The 19,753-nt window shown below is 33.2% G+C and overlaps 2 long non-coding RNA genes across 2 annotated transcripts; both read right to left on the bottom strand.

Moving 5' to 3' along the window:
* Positions 1-6,007: 6,007 nt before the first annotated feature.
* LOC133741386 (uncharacterized) lies at positions 6,008-9,361 on the bottom strand. Its single transcript, XR_009861864.1, has 3 exons — positions 8,949-9,361; positions 7,504-7,568; positions 6,008-6,634 (listed from the first exon to the last, which is right to left on the bottom strand). It is a non-coding gene; the product is annotated as an uncharacterized LOC133741386 (long non-coding RNA).
* Positions 9,362-13,861: 4,500 nt separating this feature from the next.
* Positions 13,862-15,426, bottom strand: LOC133739559 (uncharacterized). Its single transcript, XR_009860684.1, has 2 exons — positions 14,737-15,426; positions 13,862-14,406 (listed from the first exon to the last, which is right to left on the bottom strand). It is a non-coding gene; the product is annotated as an uncharacterized LOC133739559 (long non-coding RNA).
* Between the last annotated feature and the right edge of the window lie 4,327 nt (positions 15,427-19,753).

Genomic DNA, 19,753 nt, shown 5'->3' with positions numbered 1-19,753 from the left:
TTTCAAGTCAAGTGTTTTCCAATTTTGTTGATGAGTCCACATACATTAAATTAGTCAATATTCTCTCCAACGTAGTCACTCACATCTCCCTAAATGAATATGAACTCAGAAGTTCGCCGCTTTCTCATAGTAGATAGTAGAACGAATTAAGAACTATTCTGTTGTTTAATTGCTTTATGCTTTGGGCTCGGCAGCCCTTTTTTCCCCTCTTTTGCCTTTTGGACTTTAGTGAATGCTCTTTCTGACCAAAAAAAAATAAAAAAAAATGAATATGGAGTTTTACCAAAGTTGTCGGGCTCTAGTTCTCCATCATTTCCATAGTTTTAGGGATTCAATTGATACATCCTAATCAGATTTTGACTTTTGGCTTAACTGATTGCATAATGTGTACAGGGACTCTTGTTCTTTGCAGTATTCGTGGTATATTTTGATGCAGTTAATGCTATTTTTATTATCACCCCTTTCCAATATACGCTACGGATTGTTCTCCTCTACGGATCAAAAAGATGACGTCCTATCAAAGCGACAACAACAGGAAGATGGCTTAAACTGTTGTTGGATTTTCTTCCATTCATTCTTGCTTCTCATGTAAATCTTAATCTCGTAACTCCTCCTATTTAGGAAAAGAAAATTCAATCTTATCTTAAATAATTGAGTGTTTCTATTGGGACCTCCAAATTTGCTCACTTGACCTCACTCCATTATGAATTATTAAATGACATTTATAACCTCCTATAAAATGACTATTAAGGATAATAATTATACCAAAAAGATATTATGTTTATTTTCTCTAGAGTTTCCAATTCAATAATATTAGATTGCATTCTTTATTATTTTCCTTACATATTTTCATTTTCCAATTTCACTACATACTCATTAAAGCATTTATATATATTTAATAAGAATTAAAACTAATAGATCATGTGACATAAAAATTTCTATCATTTGTTGAACGCATATTGGTGAGAGAGAACAAACGAAATTCTATTATGACATAAATCTAAGTCTATCCATTATATTTGCAAATTTAAAAAAATTATGAAATATTTAATGATTACTCTTTTTTTTTTTTTTTCGCACAGTTAAAACAGAAATAGTTAAAAATAAAAAAAAGAATAGTTCATGCTAAAACATTTTCTCGTTAGTTAGAAATTAATTTTTGAAACCCAACACCTTATGTTTGATTTTTTTTATTGAATAAGATACTTATGTTGTCTGATTAAGGAATGAACATTTAATTAAGATTTATAGAGTAATTATATCATTGAAATAGCTAAGTTTTTTTATTTTAAAGATGAATTTTTTTTTCAAATTATATGATTGAGGTTATTTGAGGAAGTTTAGTGAGGTTTAGTGATTAAATTTAGTATGTGAAAATTTAATAGGAGGTGCAAAGAGTACGGATGTCAAGTGATTAAATTTAGAGGTTCCAATAGAAAAATTCTAAATAATTTCTAACAACTACACAACGCTTACTTTCAGTCTGTTTAGAGTTAAAAGTTATGGGCAATGATATAGGGCCTCAATGAGGCCTAAGATTTGTGGCCTCAATCCTAGGTGTCAAGCCATGTCACCTATACACCTCACTAATTTGTCAAATCATGTCATGTCATTCTTGAATAAAAAGACTATCTTATCATTTCAAAATCTAATTGCTCTAAATTATTTTAGTTTTCTTCTAGAAAAAATATATTATTTTCTTTTTCTTTTTCTTTTTTTATTATATATATATAATTCGTCTAAAAAAATTTATATTTATATATTTTTGTGAATATATATATATATATGTTGTTGAATATATAACGGCTCTAAATTATTTTGACTTTCTTCTAAAAAAAAATATTGTTTGGTTTTTTTTCCTTTCTTTCTTTTTCATTATTTTGGATTTTTTTTCATTATACATATTCAAAAAAAAGTATGGGTATATATATATATATATATATATATATATATATATATATATTAATATCGTAATTATAATCCATGAAATCTGGTAAATTGAAGTAATATTTAAATATTTTAATAAATAAATTTAATAAAATTAATGGAAGATTAGTTACCTTACATTAACAAGTTAATTTGAAAAGTCAAAAATTAAATTGGATTCACAAAAATGGAAAGAAAATGTATTTAAATCGTAATTTTAACTCATAAAATCTGGTGATTGAAAACCTAGATATCTAAATTGATTGGGAAGTTGATATCTGAAAAGAAATTGCTTAATATGGAATACAATATATTGCACATGAGGAAATTAATTTTTGAAAGTATACTTGTTTTGTTGATCCCAAATTTTTCAATAGACAATAATGATTTTTAAATGTGAATGATAGCTTCTATTTTAGTGTAAATATGTCATTAGAAAAAGTTCCCAGTGAACTCTACTTGTTCATTATTAGTTACTTAGTACTTTTTTGTTCGTATAAGACATGTTAGTACTTAGCTGACTTTCAATTTCAATGTGAATGATATATGGATTTAATTTTAGTGTGAATATATAATTATATATATATATATAGACACACACACAAACACATATTTGTATATAATTTTTTTTTGACGAATTATATATATACAAACATATATATATATATATATAATTATATATATAACGAAAAAAAGAAAAAGAAAAAAAACCAAAATAATTTAGAGCCATTAGATTTTGGAATGATAAGATTGTCTTTTTACTCAAGAATTACATGGCATGATTTGACAAATAGGTGATGTGTGTAGGTGACATGGTATGACACCTAGGATTTAGACCACAAATCTTAGGCCTCATTGAGGCCACAAATCAATTTCCTAAAGTTATCAATGTTGTTGGCTATATGATTTATTTGCAAAAGTTTAGGTTCTGAATACATTATCGACATAAATGCATGGTTTTAGAAGATACATAAATAAATAGAATTAAAAAATATTCAATTTTTCTGGACTAATTTTTTCACAATCCTTATTTAGTTAAGTTAAGCTACTAATTTGCAAGGACTAAAAAATCGAAAGTTTAGGCGATATTTCGTCGAAATTTTCGGTTTTTTTGGGTGTTGATATTTCCATGACCATCCAAATATATTTCGATGGATATTTTGGAAATTTCCCCAAATTTCGGGAAATATCGAGAAATTGATGATATTTTGCGAAATTTTGGGTAATTTCCGTGACCATCCAAGTATATTTCGACGGATATTTTAGAAATTTCCTAAAATTTCCGGAAATATCGAGAAATTGATGATATTTTGCGAAATTTTGGGTTATTTCCGTGACCATCCAAGTATATTTCGACGGATATTTTTGAAATTTCCGGAAATATCGAGAAATTGACGATATTTTTCGAAAATTTTGGGTAATTTCCCGAACCTTCCTACTCTTCCCACCCTTTCTCACATCAGTCACACGCAAAGTCACCACCACTCTACCACCCTTTCTCACATCAGTCACATGCAACATCAACATCATGTGGCTAACATATAGTTGGCCAAAAATTTCAATAAAAAAAATCAACAAAATCACCAGGCTCAAACCTTGGTCACTTCATTGCTCTTTGAGCAAGAGCCTTAGCCAACTCTGCTGCACCTACACTTGTGTTATCATTGCAACATTCTAATATATATTCATTTTGCCTAGAAATCTGAAAACTTAGGTAAATGTTCAATCAATAACCAACATAGAACAATCAATTACATTTTGAATTTTGTGCCTCATAGTCTTCTACGTGATTCTAAGTTACTCATGCAATTCAAGGTGTAATGTATGATATGTACAAAGAATGTATATAATATGTAATGGCCTAGCCTCTCATTGGGTTTCCGGCCATCAAAAAAAAAAAAAAAAAAGATGTTTATTTCTAAAATTTTCAGAGTTGTAGGCGATTCAGTATTTACCGTTTCATCTTAAATTATTACAAATTACTATATAACAATGTTTATTAAGGTTTTCTTTTCATATATAGTAGACAATTGATTAAATAAACATATCTAAAAGTTTTACTTAAAATTTCCATCATTTTTCTTGATTATTTACCGAAATCGATATATCCTCGATATTTCCGTTTCCGGGACCATCGAAATTTCCTCGAAACTCGATATTTTGGTTCTTTCTAATTTGATCATTATATAAATCACAATCTCTATTCGTCCTAAGCTATTTGGAGCGTTGTGGTACCATCTTGCTGTACAAAGACAAATGGATTGTTGGAGGCCACATTGTAAAAGTGTTTGAGGATATAGATGTGATAGACTTGTATCCCTTACCTCTGGCGGAAATGGGAAAATCGATGTCACACGCTTGCGAAAATTGTGCCCCATCGACAATGAAGATAAAAATGTTTTTGACTTTGGCATATATCTTTATGCTCTTCAATCGAATTCCACAGGTTCATTCAAGCTTCCACTAAGGATCTCACAATCTTTTTTGGTGGGCCCTACGGAATCTCAGGTTTGCATGTCTCCAACTATATTGATTTGTATAGAAGGCTATAACAATAACGTTGTAATGATCAATGATATTATTATCCATCTTTTTAGTGCATATGTTGTCTATCTAGCCACAGTACAATCCAGCAACAAGAACTAACTTAGTTTTATTTTATTTATTTATTTATTTTTGCTGCAGTTCTTTTGGTTCAAATCTCCCGACCAGCTTGCATACCTTGAAAATCTTCTTTTCAATTGCGATATCTATAAGTGGCATGACGCTATTTTTAGTATATTTCAATGCAAGAGTAAAGGTTGGTGAGAGACCGATTAACCTTTGTATGAAATGCATTTATGGGAAACTTCTACAATGTGTTAACGTATGACATGCATACAATTGCCTTAAAAGTGGTAAAATGAGTCCTCAAAATAGTAATGTTAGTCCTCAAAGTGGTAACATGAGTCCTTAAAGTGGTAAATGTTCTTAGTTACCACATGAGTCCTCAAAATAGTAATATTAGTCCTCAAAGTGGTAACATGGGTCCTTAAAGTGGTAAATTTTCTTAGTTTACTATATGAGTCCTCAAAATAGTAATATTAGTCCTCAAAGTGGTAATATGAGTCCTTAAAGTGGTAAAAATAGTTGATGTATGAGAAATGTTAACATACCATAGCTTTACCCGCATTGGGTAAAGCTATGGTATGTTAACATTTCTCATACATCAACTATTTTTACCACTTTAAAGACTCATGTTACCACTTTGAGGACTAATATTACTATTTTGAGGACTCATATGGTAAACTAAGAAAATTTACCACTTTAAGGACTCATGTTACCACTTTGAGGACTAATATTACTATTTTGAGGACTCATGTAGTAACTAAGAAAATTTACCACTTTAAGGACTCATGTTACCACTTTGAGGACTAATATTACTATTTTGATGACTCATTTTACAACTTTTAAGGCAATTGTATGCATGTCATACGTTAACATATTGTAGAATTTTCCCAAAACTTAATTAAAAGATAGTATTTTTTTTTTACTCAAGCCATATGCATTTCTTTCTATTGTGTTTCGTAATTGCAAGAATATATAGTTGATTTCTGCTTTGGTAGTCAAGTAATTTGTACTCAGTAGTATACAATTATTGTTCGATTTGAATTCAATTGTGGAGAATAATAAGCATTCCAACTACATGCCTTATTATTATTACCAGTGGATCTAAGCCCAACAGTAGCAAGGACCAAAATATCGAGTTTCGAGGAAATTTCAATGGTCCCGGAAACGGAAATTTCGACGGAAATATCGAGGATATATCGATTTCAGTAAATAATCAAGAAAAATGATGAAAATTTAAAGAAAAACATGGAAATTTTAAGTAACACTTTTAGATATGTTTATTTAATCAATTGTCTACTATATATGAAAAGAAAACCTTAATAAACATTGTTATATAGTAATTTGTAATAATTTAAGATGAAACGGTAAATACTGAATCGCCTACAACTCTGAAAATTTTAGAAATAACCATCTTTTTTTTTTTTTTGATGGCCGGAAACCCAATGGGAGGCTAGGCCATTACATATTATATACATTCTTTGTACATATCATACATTACACCTTGAATTGCATGAGTAACTTAGAATCACGTAGAAGACTTATGAGGTACAAAATTCAAAATGTAATTGATTGTTCTAGCTATCATCATTTTCTCCATCCACTCCACCTATTCACACAATACATAATACAAGCTTCACTATCTTTTATCATTAACTCTTCAAGAGCAAGAAGGAGAGGGAATCTAACAGGACCCGCCCCGAATTTCACCCTGAAATCCAAGGTGGCCCTGTGGGGCCCACCTTAGGAATAACTCTACCAAAAATTCGGCAGAGTCACCCCTAAAATGGACTACCCAAAACCTGTAAAAACACATTCACACTTCTAATAACCCATCCTTATTCTTCTGGAGCCGCCCTGCTCCCCAAATCACAACAACTCCACAATTTACAACTAAAAACCGAACATTACAACATAATCCAACATACACAAAGGCAACACCCAAACTTTACAACAATTGTCCCACAGGTTATCAGAGCAATCTAAAGAAAATTAAGAATTCATAATACAAGTAGGTTCAATGATTAACCTACAATATGAAAACAACAGCAGCAGGTGCTATGCCCCGAATCCTACTATGTCGAACCCGCTACTCTGCAGACTGGGCATTTGAAACCGAAGGGCCCACGGGAAAAGCACATAAAACATTAGCGTGAGTGGACAAAATAAATAAATAAATAATTGTAAAGAAAAGTGGGTTTTATGCTTTTCCACATTTATTCCTTTTAAAAACCCGATGCATGCAACAATTAAGAAAAACACATTTATCAACAAATCCAAGATTCTCGTAAAAACACACCAGCCCTGCTGGTTACGATAACATCGGACTAGCCCCGCTAGTCAAGTCACGAAAAAGTATGGGGAAGAAGTTATCACCATACGAGAAGGGAGCCTCCCAGGCTCGGGTCGGAGTGTCCCACACTCTTGAGCATCCCATGCTCTGCTCTACTCACCCAGGAACACAGAGTAAGCGGGGAGGAGTACTAATAGGCTAGCTAGCAATAAATATGACGACCCATGTATGGTGGGTTAAAATCCATACGAAAACTGAAAACCAATAAGGCTTCCCCAACACCTCACGAGAAAAAAATACATATTCCAATGACGTGACCCCGCACGCCAAAAATATTCTCGAAAGCAGAAATAAATAAGTGAGGAATAGTATCTAATATAATTCCCTCGAGAAATCCCATTTCCAATAATATTCCTTAAAATCTTAAAATCGACGAATAAAATTATAATCTTAAATTCCGGAAATACTTCGGAAAATAATTCGTCGAAATCACATAAATCATAATCTCCATAATCTAAATCATATTCCCGAATGCAAATCATAAATTCAATTCCAAATATAACCATTTAAAAACAAAACCAAATTTAAATGCTCGATAAATAAAACGATAATTAAACACATCATTACTTGCGAAAATAAATGCATGCATCATTATTTAAAAACAAAAGTCCACTCACAGTATACAGCTAACGTGATATCCAAGCGTAAGGATCCTCGTCAAGCGATGAGTCAATACCTCGTCCTGTACACAATTGTATTCCGTAAACAACAATCCGATAAATCAATATGATTCTATATTGAATCCCAAAAACCCCACGTAAACTAGCAACTTCATCTCTTTTCGAATTCAAGCCAAACTTCACCATTAATATCAATCCGTCGATTAAGGTATTCCATAGCGGAATAAGGGAAATCCGAAGGTCAGATTCCCACAAATCGACAACCGAAACCAGTGGCGTAGCCAGAAATATGAATTAGGAGGGTCATTTTTCAAATCATAATGATTATATTAAACAAAAATATAATTTTATCAAATAACATAAAATCGCATATGTTTATTGTTAAAAAACTAATTTAAATATACTAGTTTATATATCATTCTTTTGATAAAAGAAAATCATAAATTATTAATATACTCAAACATACCAGATATCTTCAAACCAATTATAATTGTTTGCGACGATTGCTCTTAATTATTTTGAACTCTATACATGGTGGTTTCATCATCAATACAAGCAAATATATCTTTCCCAATGTATGTAATGATACTGCTACTCATCCACATATCTTCCATTTAGTTTCGGAAATCACTATTTATGATCTTCATGGTAGAATAAATTAAATTGACTAATCTCTAAAAAAATTTAAACTTTGTAATGAATTAAAGAAATTTCTTTAATTGAAGTGATTTATTAACAAGGTAACAAATCTTACTCTCTAGTTGATTTCAAGTCTTGCCGTTCGTAGGAGAGAAAATTGAGAAAGACAAAAGACGAATTCTTTGGGAAATATAGTTAACAGCATAGAAATTTGACTAGGATAAAGGAAATTTTTTTTAAAAAAAAGTTAAATAGATATGAGGTAATCATTGATTAATTGATCATTTAATAAAATATAATAGAAATTTAAAAGAATGTTGGAGTCTTGCACGTCCAAGTTGCACGTAGGTACTACTTGGTGATGGACCAAAACTGTTAAAGTAAATTTTTTCAGCGTCAGAAGGGTCAAATCACATATTAAAATATAATATTTACATAGAAACATCTAAAATTTCAACCAATCATCGACTATTTTCAAAAGTTGAGAAGGGTCATTTGACCCTTCTGGCCCTAATGTGCCTACGCCCTTGCCGAAACTCCACACTTCGAAAATTAACAATCAATGTCAAACTTCTCCAAAAATTCACCAAAATCACATATTCAACCTCTTCAAAAATTATAGGATTTAATTAACAGAAAAACTGAAATTAAAAAGCAGCCCTACGCGCCGCCGGCGACCACAGTGGCGGCGCGGCCACAGCCGCCACCAGCTCCAGTGGTCACCAAAAATTAACAGTAGCACCTCCTCAACAGACCCATTAATTCTTTCAACTGTGACCAAGTCAGAAAATGAGCGGAAGTACCTCAACAATTAAAGGGAAGATTGAACTCGAACCGTGAATAGTAACTCAAAATTTCAAACGTTTGATTCTTCCTCCACGCCTCAAATCGCTGCACAAGACTTGGGATACATCTTCTGTGACTCAAGGCGCTTCTAAAGAACCCAACTTTCTCGTCTGGGGTGGCCGGAATTGGGAGAAATCGGCGTTGACTCCTTTTGCTACAGTAAACTTCCACGGGCCGATGCGTCGTTTTTCGGCCAAACCGCCGTGAGCTACCACCACCGGCGCCTAGAAGGAGCGGAGACGAGTCCAAAGATGCTTGCTTTGCGTCGTGAGGTGGCCGGAGGAGGGAGAGAGCCGGAGTTGCAGGCTATAGAGAGAGAGAGAGAGAGCGATAGCTCGGGGAGAGAGAGAGAGAGAAAAACGCGGGGAAGGGGGAGAGAGAGAAAAGTTACCGACTACAGTTAAAAGTTTGAATTCATACCATCTACCATGAACAGTAAATTTAGTATTTTGCTCATAACTTTCGCATACGAACTCCGATTTTTACGTACCACGTATGTACACTCTCGGTTTAACGTCCTCTACAACTTTCATGAAGGAAATTTTCTCAAATTTTGAACCAAACAAAATGTCGACTTTTAGGGCCACTAAAAGTACCGAAACGATAGTAAAAGTGAAAATAGTTGTCGTTTACCGTCCAAATGACCAGTAAACGGGTAAATTCAGGTTCGGGATGTTACAGAATCACCATCACCACCAAGACGTGAGCTTGGGGACCATCCAACACACCACTAAGCCAACTCTATCTCTTTTACTCTAGATTATATTAATTTTGGTGTTTAATTTGATTATGAAGTTAGTATATGTAATTATGAGTGAGTAGTACTTTGTTGGGGCTAGGGTTGAAATCCCTAGCCAAACTTGTATGAATTATTGTTTTAATTTACATTTGATGTTATTTGTGATTTTCATGTTCATATGTTAATTCAAGAAGTGAATGCATTCATTCATTAATTCAAGAAGTGAATGCATTCATTCAAACTTAACTAATTTGAATATGTTGTGTTTGTCATCTCATGAAAAAATATTTAGGGAGTAGTTAACCTTGAGCATTGATAACATGATAGCATCCTCTATGTGCATGTGAAGGTTGTGAGTTAAAATCCCCTAGATCTAGGATTGGTTTGCTTGCATGATTATCTAGGAACAATGAATTGAGACTTAACCGGTAATAGGATTTGTTCTTAGGTAGTTAATTGTAGACTTATCCGGTTGGAATTGATACCATTAAAGGAGTTTAAACCTTTGTAGTCTTATCCGGATGCAAAGAGGGTAGTTGGGAAATTAGAATAGCATCACTTGTATTTGAACTTCAATACTTGCAAGGGAGGTTAGTGGTAGACAATCCAACCCCTAACTTCATCCATTATATTACTAGTTTATATTTGAGCATTTAGTTTACATTTTAGCATTTAGTTGTTTTCAATTCAAAACTATCTAAAAAAAAAAAAAACCAAAATCAAATCACTACTCCATCTTGCACATACTCACCATGAGCCTAGATTTTCTTGTGAATTTAGGTTTGTGATTGTACATTTGTATATTCTAGCTCTCCTTAGGTTCACACCCTAGATAGTGAAAGGAATCCAATCCTCGTGGGTTCGACAACCTTTCTTAAATCCCTATACTATTATTTGTACCCCTTATAGTTGAGGGTAGCTATTTGGCTAACAGAGACACTAACAGAAAAACCCGAATATGGTGATGAAAACATGCAAAAACCAGTAAATGAAATCCATAAGGCTTCCCCACATTTCTCACGAGAAAATAAATATATTTCAATGACGTGACCAGTGGCGTAGCCAGAAACATGAACTAGGAGGGTTAGGATTCAAATTTCAACGATTAAGCAAAAATAAAATTTCATCAAATAATTGGTTTCACAAATCATTTTCTATGATCTTTATGAAAGAATAAATTAAATTTATTAATCTCTAAAAATTTCTGAACTATGCAGAGAGTTAAAGGAATTCTTTTAATTGAATTGAAGTTATTAACAAGTTAAAATAAAAGCTTACTGTCTAGTTATGTTGAAGTCTTTGCCGAAAATTAGATGAACTCTTTGATCATATAAAGAGATACAAGCGTGGAAAATAAAAAATGATTAGGAGAAGAAAAAAAAAAAAGTTAAAAAAAATCTAAACATATACCGGATAATAATTGTTTAATTGATCAATGAATAAAATATAATAAGAAATTAAAAGAATGGTGAAGTTGTGCAGTTGTCCAAGCTGTTGATAATTGGTAAATTAATGATCAAAACTGTTTCGACCATTGTTTTGTCTTTTTTGTCAGAATGGTCAAACAACATAATTAAATATAGGGAAAATTACTGGTCCCCCCTTTAACTTTTGGTGCGTCGACAGTTCAGTCCATGATATTCTAATTTTAACAGATAACTCCCCAAACATTCAAATTTCACACAATTTGATCCAAAATTACCATTTTACCCCTCACTTATTTTTTTTTATTCTTCTCTCTCTCTCTTTTATACATATGTATATATATATATATGTGTGTGTGTGTGTATATATTTTTTATTCTTCTCTCTCTTTATATATATATATATATATATATATATATGTGTGTGTGTGTGTGTGTGTGTGTGTGTGTGTGTGTGTGAGTATATATGTATGTATGTATGGTATATATGTATGTATATATTTTTATTCTTCTCTCTCTCTTTTTATATATATTTATATGTATATATGTGTGTACATATATATATATATATATATATATATGTAGATATATATGTAGATATGTATATAGATATGTATATGTGTATATATATATGTGTATATGTAGATATATATATATATATATATATATATATATATATATACATGTATATCTAATGTGTTTATGTATTTGGTAAGTCTATATACTATGTTTATGTTTCATATTATAAAAAAAATTCACAACTTTTATATATCTAATGTGTGTGTGTATATCTATATATATATATGTATGTATATGTATATGTATATGTAGATATATAAATATATGTATAATTTTATACATATGTGTGTGTGTGTGTGTGTATATATGTATATGTATATGTAGATATATATATATATATATATATATATATATATATATATATATATATATATATATGTATGTATGTATGTATATGTAGATATATGTATATATGTGTGTGTGTGTGTGTGTGTGTGTGTATATTAGATATATAAAAAAAAGGAAGTGAGGGGTAAAATGGTCATTTTGGACTAAATTGTGTGAAATTTGAATGTGTGGGGAGTTATTTGTTAAAATTGGAATAGCAGGGACTGAACTGTCGAATCCTAAAAAGTATAGGGGGGGACCAGTAATTTCCCCTTAAATATAATATTATGTGCTTTCATTCCAACCAATCAGGGACTATTTCAAAAAACTGAGAAGGGTCAAATGACCATTCTCGCCCTAGTGTATCTACGCCCTTGGACGTGACCCCGCACGCCAAAAATACTCTCAATTTCAAACTAAATAATCAAGAAATAATAATAAATCAACGGCGTGTCCCCACGCCAAAATATTCTCCAGTCAATGATGAATAAGCAAGGAAGTTCAATAATGAACTAATATTCCATGTTGGAGAATACTTTGGAAAATACTTCGTTGAAAAATAACATAGATCATAATTTTGAATCCGAGCATAACAAAATTAATATCCGAAAATCACAACCGGAACAATTCATAATCACTTCATGAAAAACATCATTGAAAGTAATTCCACGAGATAAAATCAAAATCAAAATCCAAAAACAATCATATGCTCGAAAAGTAATATGATAATTAAGTAAAGCAATTGTTCAAGAATTAAATGCATGCATCAATCTTTAATAAAATAAAAGTCCACTCACAATACTATTTAGACGATCACGCGTGCGAGTTCCTTCATCGAGCAATAGCTCGGTACGTCGCCCTGTACATAAATATAATTCGTGAATAACGATTCGGCAATTAAATACGATTCTAAAATCTTAGCCTCCTAAATCAAACTTCCAATTTCTTTTCCAATTTAATCCAACTTCACCCCTAATACCAACTCATTAGTTTAAAGGTTCTAGGGCAGAACCAAACTCATTAGTTTAAAGGTTCTAGGGCACAACCAACTCATTAGTTTAAAGGTTGTGGACCTCATTATCTTCTTTCTCACGGCTGCTAAGTGCACATCATAATCGTGCTATGAGACTATCTTAAGAATAGCTTCCTCAAGTGTCAGTCAAGAAATTGGTACGGAAACCGTAAATATATTGCAAGCATTTCATTGCTCATTGGTTTTTCAAACATATTCCAGGTTGATAAAGAAGCAGAGGACTTATGCAGGCAAAGGAGGAGACTGCTGGAGGTTATAAGGTGGCAGTTTGCGTATGTATCTTGATTGCTGGAAGACCCCACTCCCTTCCTGAATTCGTTTTTGCAGAAGTCTTAGTTTATAATCACTATTTGTTAAAACAATTTTATTCCTTTCAAAAGTATATGCAATGTCGTTGTATAATATAATAAAGTGAGCTCATGTTAAGGGTTTAAGATATTTAGGCTGACAATAAGGTTCCATTGTGTTTTTAGTGTAGAAATTGCAATTCAAAATACTAAATATGTTGTCTTTCAAGGAGAGTTGCAGAAAACAGGGATCTGATGTTGTATTGTGCGTGAAGTTGAAGTTCTAGCCATTGATGGAGCATTTGTGAACTACTTATTCTTTTCATCGTTCATTTTGCAATCCACAAATGCAATGTGAAAAAAATGTCATGCATTGTAGTATGGTAATTTTCCTTGGAGATGGAAAGTAGAGCATGAAAGAAATGTGCTCTGGGTAACTTGAAAGAAACAAAACAATGCGTTCTCTGCTCAACTTGAAGCCATATGGTAATTAAAAAGTATGAAATTCCTATTTGCACTTATCCCTTGGGATGAGAAGATATTACTGAAACCTTTACGATACAAACAACCGGATCTAAACACTTAAGACCCTACTTCACAGTCTAGACTATTGTCACAAGTTGGTACTTTTCATACTACCTCTGGTAACCGGAAATAGCCTCTTTGGTCTCCATCTGATAACCGGAAAAAACCCCATTTCAACCGCATTTTTACACGCAATATGCACCTCCCTGGTCAAAGTCACCACCTGAACACTCCAGTCTCACTCATTCCCATGAAACTAGTAATTAAGATCAATCACTAGTAGCATAAGAAAAGAAGACCAAAACCTGCTGTAGGTTAAACCCAAAGCCTTAAGCTCAAAAGAAAGCAATTTAGAATCATTTTGTCGAACATCTTGTGCGCATAACAATTTGATGCTGAATGATATAACTAAAGGAACAAGTTCAAACAAGGGATAACAAAGTTTCAGTTCTCCTTTTCATAGCCAAAAGAAATTGAAGTGAAAGAAATTAACCTTCAAAACCTGTTGAGAAACCAAGGAGAAATCATGAGTACCCAAACCAAAACTCTAGTTTAACAATATCACCAATATTTGTCTATCCCAATTTCGTACTTAAAATTAACACGACAAGCTAGTTGTTGACAAACACAAGAGGACCCGTCTGTGCAATGCGGATGGCAAACAAGTCAGAGCACAAGCTAGTAAAGAACAACAATTCTCACCATGTCATATCTCAATTCAAATCAAACTTTCAAATAATACATTGAAATTAATAAATAATGATAAAGAAGGAAAACAAACAATGTTGTTCTTTCAAATTCTCACTAGTTATTTTCTGGGAGAAAGAAGCACCTGGTTCCATTGCCAGCCTCTTCCATTCCAGACCTTTCTTCTTCATATCTTTCCGTTCTTCTGAAACAGCTCACAGCTTAATCAAGTCATTAATACAAGTGAAAGGCCAAAAGTTCCCTTACCTTGTCCGAGTGAACTGATCGATGTCCCCCTATCGCCGCTCGAATCGAACTCCAGCAAAATCCCGGTGTAATGGACTGAATTCAAACATAATCGCAATCGATCCCAATCCAAAAAAACCAATAAGCACAAACAAATATAGTGAGGCTCGTCACTGCACTTTGGAGTATATCCCAGCCTTCACCTTCCTTGAGAAGATTCTTCTTCAAGCACTGCTTTCCGATCTCCTTCTCCTCGCCGACCTTGAGAACTGAACCGTCGCCAGCTTTATGCATTGGATGCTTTACAATTTTGTTTTGCTCCTTCCTTACCCAAACCCTTGCCTCCATTTCCACGCCCAAGTATCATTACTCTGCTTGAATCTCGCAGATCTGGAATCAAAAAAACATAATGGAAGAGTTACAGAGACGAAATAGGACTGGAATTTGAAAATTTTAAACCTAATTGAATAGAGATTGGGAGAGAGAGAGAGAGAGAGAGAGAGAGCCAGAAATTGGATTTGTCTAACAGAGACAGAGATATGGGAGACCTCTGAAACCGACTCTCCTTTTTCTTTTCTCCACCCCTTTGTTTAACTCAGTTTGAGGGAGCGGGAGAAAACGGGGGGAGTTTTTACTTTTTAAGTTTTAGCTCAAATTTTCGCGGCCTCAAAACGAAAAGGACGACTGCCTGTAGCAAGAGTCTTTTACCGCGTGATCAAATATTCATGGCCTACTGCTAAAAGGAGGAATATTTCACCTAAAAAAAATACACTGAAATTGTGCCATAAATAAAACTGCTAGATTATGTACTGAATATAATCTAGTATTCTTGAAAGCTCTAATTTCTTGTAGTGTGATATGTACACATATAATGAAAGATACCAAAAAAACTGTTAGATTCCTAAGTTACTTGTATGAGTGTATAGTCAGGGGCGGAGGGAGGCAGGGGCCCACTGGGTCCCGTGCCCCACTCATATTTTCAGAAAAAAATTAATATATGTATATAGTTTAATATTATATTAATATCATATAGATTTTTATATTATTTTTTCTCAACTTAATCTGAAGTGCTTAGGTGCTCTTCTTTTGTTTTTTTTTTATGGGATTGTTTGAGGAGGCACACGTTTGAACTTTTAGTAATATTATATAATTTTTTTTTTTTCCTAAATTTCTTTGACATCAATAATAGAATTTGTTACCATTAAAGATTCATATTTCTTTTTACTTACAGAATTTTAAATTCAATAAAAATTTTCTAAAAATATATAATACAAATCTGTGACATATAGTTCATACCAAAAAAGATGTGACACATATTCACCGATGTACTGATTGTACCAGTTGCGACTGCAAGTGTAGAAATAGTATTTAGCTATGAACATTGTAAAGACTCGTTTACGCAGTCGAATGGGTGACAAGTTTATGAATGATTGCTTGATTTCATATATTGAGAAAGACATTTTTACTAGTATAGATAATGAGACTATCATGCAACGATTTCAAAATATGAAATCTCGTCGAGGACAAATCATTGTAATAGATAGAAATTACATTTAAAGATTTTGTATGTTTTTATATTTTTATTTTTTTGTATGCTCCAGTAAACCTAAATTCCTGGCTCCGCCACTGTGTATAGTCGCAAACGGCTTAAATATCGAATTTTTAAAGTCATTTCAATCACAAAAGGTACTTTGGTAAAAGATAAAATTAAGAATCGACTACCTTGATTGAGGCCGAAATGAAGGTACACAAGGCCAATCTTTTCACATTGTGCATATTGCTACGTGAGAAATATATGGATAAGATTGAATCCATCATTTAAAATTTTTTATTTATTTCTTAGATCGCAATTCTTTATGCCTACTAAAATTGTCACTTGTTCTTTAGAAATTAATGTATACATTTCAAAATCAAAATGATCGACTAAAAGGAAATTGGTCAAATCAACCGTTGGATGTGATGATCGGGATATTACAGGCACAGGGTAAAATTCTTAGCCATTGTCGTCCTCTTTTCGCACTTGATCTATGTGGTCAACTGAATATACATTTATACCCTTATATTTATTAATTACAATTTTTGAAGAACAATTTAATTGAAAGCGAATGTTGGGCTAAAAAATTTGATGCGAGTAGATGGAGCTTGACCATGTGAGAGTGTGGTCGCGAACCGCTTGAAAATATGAATAGTGACAGACACACTGTCAACGTTTCGAGAAGAATGATATTTTTGTAATTATGGCCTATATTTTTGTAATATTCTTAGCCACTATCATTATCATTTCGATATTGATCCATGTGGTCAACTGAATATACATATATACCCCTATATTTATTCATGATGATTTTAGAAGAAAATTTTAATTGAGAGCAATGCCGGATTAAAAAAATTTACCCGGGTAGATGGAAATTGGCGTAAGAGTGTAGTCACGAAACTCTATGAAACTGGAGTCGTGGCATAGCCGTTATCAGTATTTTAGGGGAGAAAAAAAAGATATATTTGTTACTAGCTTCGAGGGTTGAACGACTTAATCAGGGCTAAAATGATGACCTACAAGGCCAATTTTTTCACACTAAGCATTTTACTACGGGGTAAATACACGGACAAGGTCAAATAAACCATTTTTTCGTTTTTATTTCTCGGATCGAAATAAATTTTGATATGCCTACGAGGATTGTCTTCCTTCTTCATTGGTTATATAAAAACGTATACCATTTTTCAATATCAACATGATCGACAAAAAAAAAAAAAAAGGTCAAACCGACAAGTAGATGTGATGATTGGGATATATGCTAAAAATTTAGCCATATTCGTTCTTGATTTGACCTGATTCACGTAGTCAACCAAATATATATTTATACCTTCCTATTTATTCATTAAATTTCTCCAAGAGCAATTTAATTGAGAGGAGCTTCTAGGTTGATAATTTGTACAATAATAGTTGAAGCCTGGCTATTAAAGCCCGTGGTCGCATATTTTTTGAAAATCGGATTTTGAATGCTTCGTTAATATCATTTAAAAAAAAAAAAATTATAGATGGCCATTATTAGTAGTTGACCTTCTTAATCAAGGCCTAAATGATGACAGATGAGACCAATTTTTCACACGGTTTATATTACTGTGCAAAATATATATAGCCAATGTCGAATATTTTGCATCTCATTATTGATGTTTCAAATTGCACCAAATCTCTACATGGCTACTACTGTGGTCAAACTTTTTCATTGGTTATCTACAAATGTATATCTTCCAAGACCAACAATGTGGAAGAAAAAGAAATTTGCTAATCTGACCGTTGGATGTGATCATTATGATGTAAAATGGCTATGCTAAAAATTTATCCTTTTTGGTATTCGATTAGGTTACGATCCACATGATTAACAGTGTTCTATAAAAAAATTCACCCAAAAAAAAAAATGTGTTCTATAATGCTCGTAACCAAAGTTTTACTTAAGGAATGTAAGTTTTTTAAGGAAAAAAAATGAGGTCAAGCTTTCTCTAAGTAATGCAGCTATATTTTTTTAATAAGTAGAATATTAATGTAATTTGTTAAAGAAAAAAAAATAACTATAGAGCGAAATTGAGGTGGGTCGAACAGCGAAAAGCTGAAAATCATATAAATTTAATGTCCATGAAAATATTTTTATTTCAACTTTCTGTAACTAATATATTTTGTTTATTTATTTATGTTGTAGTCTTATTAAAGAAAGGAAAAGACAACTAGAAAAAATAAAAATAAAAAAGAGAAAACAAACAACCAAACAATGGCACGGTTCGAAACTAGATGGGATCATCTGCGCCTTAGCCACTTTTCCAACCATCGCTGGTGTTAACACTTCCTCCATCTTCATATAAGAACGAGCATTTATACGCAGAATCTAGAATCCCAGATTTGCTTTTTCTCCTGTTCATCTTCGACCTCCTTATCTTGAAGCTTTGCAGCCACTGTTGGAACTGGGCACCTATCAACCTTCAGTTGTGGCCATAGCCAGAGGGACTGAGAAATATCTTCCGTCAAGCATAATGATCAGGTTCAAGCAATCCCAACAGGAATGGTTATATACCCAACAACGCTAGATTTGATTCAGATGGCCACCACAGCCTTGATAATCACCTCGTCTTCTTTGGTTGGTTGGTGGGTCTGGATCGCTGGCATCAAACACCTTTTGGGCAACTTTAGATGAAGCAATCGGAGACGGAACAATCAAGGGCCTAGCCACGAGGAGCTTTAGGAGCATCCTCAATCTCTTCTTCGTCATCGTCGGCGGCCCGTAATCAGAGAAACTCCATGCCCGACTTTTCCAGCTTCGTACTTCCAGAGTTTACCCTGGTTTAATTAGATAAATATTTACTCATCTCATGTGTTTCTACCATGGTTGACCAGTTTGTCTTTGGGTTTCAATTCCCTTAACGGTGTTAGTATTGATGTTAGTGTCACATGGATGGCTGGATCAAATGGATGGTTGAGATTGCATATTGACTGTCGGGTCACTTGCACCGTCGGTGCGTAGAATAATTCTCGTAGAACGAAGCACTCTATTGTGTTGTTAATCTTTTTGGCAATACTCCCAACCTTGAGTGGTCATGGAAATGCTGCCGAGAACAATATCCACGTGCCGGGTGTCAACAGGTGGTACGTGCACGTCGTCAATGGACTCGGGGGAGGTAGATGGCTCTTCGTTCATTGCCAGTCCAAAGACGACGATCTCGGAACTCATGATCTGGCAACAGGGATGGAGTTTTGGCGGACGTTCAAGACAAACTATTTCGGGCGCACGCTTTTCTGGTGCTACCTGCGGACCGACGAAGCCACCAACAAACAACATGCTGCTTTTGATGTGTTTTGGCATGAGAAGCACCATTTTTGGCTTTTGGATCATTGTGGCGATGAAGAAAGGAATTGCACCTGGACTGCA

Source organism: Rosa rugosa, chromosome 3 (genome assembly GCF_958449725.1).
Source record: "Rosa rugosa chromosome 3, drRosRugo1.1, whole genome shotgun sequence".
NCBI classification, from domain to species: domain Eukaryota; kingdom Viridiplantae; phylum Streptophyta; class Magnoliopsida; order Rosales; family Rosaceae; genus Rosa; species Rosa rugosa.
The sequence above is the reverse complement of the archived record's forward strand: the minus strand, read 5'-3'. Positions and strand labels throughout refer to the sequence as shown.